This window comes from Lycium barbarum, chromosome 9 (genome assembly GCF_019175385.1).
Source record: "Lycium barbarum isolate Lr01 chromosome 9, ASM1917538v2, whole genome shotgun sequence".
NCBI classification, from domain to species: domain Eukaryota; kingdom Viridiplantae; phylum Streptophyta; class Magnoliopsida; order Solanales; family Solanaceae; genus Lycium; species Lycium barbarum.
The window spans coordinates 106,894,663-106,899,234 of NC_083345.1; the positions used below are offsets into that span (position 1 = coordinate 106,894,663).

Below are 4,572 nucleotides of genomic sequence, written 5' to 3' on the forward strand. Positions count from 1 at the left end.
GAATTTACTTGGCATAATTAATCGTTCTTCATATAAACTCTTTTGTATTTGGGAAAATCATAAAGAAATATTGTTCTTAATTATTGGGAAATACTAGGAACTCCATTAGAGATTAAGTGCACTCATACAAAGACCCATTAGAAGTATATCATATTAGAACCCTAAGCATTGCATTTATCTGGAGGGGACACAACCTTGGTTTCTTTTACCGTATATTACAACCCAAAGCAAAATTAGTCATAAACAACCAACTTTCTACAAATTCATCGGAATAAGACTTTAGACCTAAATAAAGTATTCTACGATTTTAGTAACCTTTTCACACTATATTTCATGTGGGATTCACCTCAATCTTGTTGGGTTACTATATTTGACATCGTCCGCTTTATGCTAATAAAAGGTGTAATTTGAGCGTATCAAATTTTGACGCCGTTGCCGGAGAATACGTTTTGAAATTACTAACTAGTGATTACTTTGCTTGAGTCTCTTTCTTATTCCATCACACCTTGTTTGCTATTCCTTGTGAACCAAGTGACCATGAATCGTAATCAATGAGGAGAAAATGGTAACCAGGGTGGTCAACAAAACCCTCTGGTTATAGCAGAGAACGAGAATATATTTGCTGATTCGATAGACGAGGAGGACTATTCATCTGCTATTGTTCATCATTGGGTTGGAGCTACAAGTGTCAAGATTGATTCCTCTCTATACCAGTTGCTCAAACTTGAGGACTATTTTTGAAATTCCGCTAACAATGATCCTCATTAACACTTGTAGAAGTTTGTGGATGTATGTGCTAATCACATCCAAAATAATGTTTCGCAAGATGCTATTTGGCTGAGGCTCTTCAATTATTCTTTAGCTAGAGATGCCAAAGTGTGGTTTGAAAAGCTTCCCCGGAATTCTATTACTTCATTGGCAGAAATGGTTTTGGTTTTTCTCAAGAAGTGGTATCCCCCAAGCAAGAAGGCTGAAATTCGTGACATGATTTATGAATTCAAACAACGCCAGGGGGAGCAACTATATGAAGCTTGGGAGAGATTTAAAGAGTATTTGCAGAAGTCTCCAAATCATGATATTTCGGAGAATATATTGATGGAGAAATTCCATACAGGGGTGGATCCTATAACGCAATCAGTCACGAACAATGCAGCTGGTGGGTGTTTCATGGACAAAACATATACCTGAACCTCTGATATGCTTGACAGATTGACTACACACAGTCAAGCATGACACTCGGGTAATGTTGATAGTCTACTGTATGGGGGTGTAATAATCCACAATATAGTGAAAGAGAACCATGATACACAGCAGATGTTGGCTCAACTTGCAACGAATATTTCCTTGCTGACCGAGAGGTTTGATAAGAAGGAGTCTAAAAAAGTGAATATCTATGAAGAAGCTCAAGGAATGCCTAAGGGGATGTACCAAGTCCAAGAGGGTCCATATCAAGAGGGACCTCCTATGCAGGTTGAAGTGCTAACTATGTGAACAACTCTCAAGGGGGTTATCAAAGGCAAAATTACCAAGGGGGTTACCAGAATCAAAATCAATGGAAACCTCAGCAACGACAAAGTACTTACAATAACAGCCAGGGGAACTACAATAATAATTATAGTGGCACGAACTAAGGGAACTACAACAACAACAGAAATTTTGGAAATAAGAGTTCAAATCCATATATTCCACCAAAAGGGCAATCAAATGATCAAGTTAGTTCGCGGATGGAAGCTATGCTTGAGAAGGTGCTAGCAAATCAAACCAAGGCTGAGAAGACTTTATCTGGGCTGACTAAAATAGTGGAATCTCATACGGCTTTCATTCAGAAGGTCGATTCACAAATGCGTGATATTTCCAGAGAGCAGCACCCTCCTCAAAAGGGAGGACATCTTAGTGACACGATTTCGAATCCGAAGAATGGTGGAAGTAGTGTAGACCATGTTTATGCTATCAGTAATCGCAGTGGTAAAATACTCCAAGGTGCTAAAAAGAAGGTAGTAAATCTCAAGCCAGTTGCTGAAGAAGAAGAGGTACAGTCTGACGCACCAATTATTGCTGAAGAGGTTCCCACAGAAATTCCAATTATGGAGGAAGTTACTAATATTCCAGAGGGTTCAAAGATGACTGACGACAAGAGCAAACATACTGTAAGAGGAGCTCTCCGCCCTTTGACTCAGGTTTTCAAATCTAAACCTCTCTTTCCTCAAAGGTTAGTGAAGAAGACGAAAGATGCTAAGTTTCAGAAATTTTATGATCAGCTGAAGCAGTTGTCATTAAACTTTCCGTTCTTGGATGCTGTCAAGGAGATGCCTAGATTTGCGAAGTATTTGAAAGATCTTCTTACAAATAAGAGGTCTGTGCGACATGAAACTGTGAGTCTGACTCACACTGTGAGTTCTATTATTTCAACAACAATAGTCCAGAAGAAGAGAGATCCTGCGGCATTCACCATTCCTTGTTCTATTAGTGTTTTGATTTTGCTCGTGCTCTGTGTGATAACAGGGCTAGTATAAATTTAATGCCACTTGCTATTTATAAGCATGACCTCTTTTTATGTTTTTTATTGAGCCGAGGGTCTTTCGGAAACAGCTGTCCTACCTTGGTAGGAGTAAGGTCTGCGTACACTCTACCCTCCCCAGACCCCACGTTGTGGGATTTCACTGGGTTGTTGTTGTTGTTGTTGCTATTTATAAGCAATCAGTATTGGGGATGCCTAGGCCGACGACTATGCGATTACAGATGGCTGATAGATCTATTAAAATGTTTCCCGCATATTTTGTAATTCTTGATTGTGTTGTTGATTGTGATATTCCCATTATTTTAGGGAGGCCATTCCTTGCTACAGGAAGGGCTCTTACGGATTCGGAAAAGAATGAAATAAAATTTTGAGTCAACGATGAAGAGGTGACTTTCCAGGCAAGTAAGGGGATGAAATGACCAAGTGCTTACGAAATCATTCGATGTTGTTGATGAAGGATGTGGAATTAAAAATGGAAGAAGAAAGTTTAGGAGAAACTCTTATTGCTATTCTAGTGAATTTTGATGCTGAAGACATGGAAGGCTATGCGGAGAAAGTGAGTTCGCTTGTTGGGTTGGGTTCATATTCTTACCACCCAAAGAAGCTTGATCTTGATATGGAAAATAGAAAGACACCACCAGCAAAACCATCCATTATTGAGCCACCTAAGCTTGAGCTTAAGCAGCTTCCTACACATCTAAAGTACGAGTTTTTGGGCCCAGACAACACTTTGCCAGTTATTGTGTCTGTATTGCTGAATAAAGAGCAGACAAAGAAGTTATTGGAGATACTGCGAGAATATAGGCGTGTTATAGGCTGGACTATTGCAGATATTCGAGGAATTCCCTCGGGTATATATGAGCACAAGATTCAACTTGAGGAAGATAGTACACCAAGTGTTGAGCACCAGTGGAGATTGTACCCACCCATGCAAGAGGTGGTAAAGAAGGAGATAATTAAATGGTTAGATGTTGGATTTGTATATCCTATTGCAGACAGCAAGTGGATAAGCCCGGTACAGTGCGTTCCAAAAAAGAGAGGTATCACAGTGGTGCCTAATGCAAAAAGTGAGTTAATTCCGACTCGTATTGTTACTGGGTGGCGTGTTTTCATGGACTATAGGAAGCTGAATACTGCCACTTGCAAGGACCATTTCTGCATGCCTTTTATTGATCAGATGCTTGATCGGCTGGCTGGAAGGTCCTACTATTGCTTCCTAGACGGGTATTTTGGCTACAATCAGATCAATATTGCTCTTGAAAACAAGGAGAAGACAACATTCACTTGTCCTATGGGACTTTTGCTTTCAGCAGAATACTATTTGGGCTTTGTAATGCACCGATTACTTTCAGAGGTGTATGATATCGATTTTCTCAGACATGGTGGAAGACTTCTTGGAGGTCTTTATGGATGATTTCTTTGTGGTTGGTGACTTTTTTGATGATTGTCTTGACCATCTGGGTCGAGTGCCGAAAAGATGCGAGGAGACTAATCTTGTGCTAAATTGGGAAAAATGCCATTTTATGGTGAAGAATGGGATCGTTCTCAATCATAAAATCTTTGAAAAGGGGATTGAGGTCTATCAGGCTAAAATTGATGTGATTTCAAAACTTCCTCCACCGATCTTAGTTAAAGGTGTCCAGAGTTTCTTAGGACATGTTGGGTTTTATAGGTGCTTTATCAAAGATTTCTCCAAAATTGCGAGTCCGTTGTGTAAGATTCTTGAGAAAGAGGCTAAGTTTGAGTTTGATGAGAAGTACCGAAAGGCGTTTGATGAATTGAAGGAACGTCTGACTTCTGCTCCCATCATTGTTTCTCCTGATTGGTCTCTGCTGTTCGAGTTGATATGTGATGCAACTGGTTTTGCTATTGGTGTTGTGCTTAGCTAGAGACACAACAAAATTATGCACCCAATCTACTATACTAGCAAAACATTGAATGCGACACAGATGAACTACACTGTGACTGAGCAAGAGCTGCTTGCTATAGTTTATGCTTTTGAGAAATTTTGGGCCTATCTGTTGGGGTCCAAAGTTGTGGTTTACACTGACTAT

General features: G+C 39.8%; 1 non-coding gene across 1 annotated transcript; it reads right to left on the reverse strand.

Moving 5' to 3' along the window:
- Positions 1-973: 973 nt before the first annotated feature.
- LOC132612475 (small nucleolar RNA R71) lies at positions 974-1,079 on the reverse strand. Its single transcript, XR_009571833.1, has one exon. It is a non-coding gene; the product is annotated as a small nucleolar RNA R71 (small nucleolar RNA).
- Positions 1,080-4,572: the final 3,493 nt, after the last annotated feature.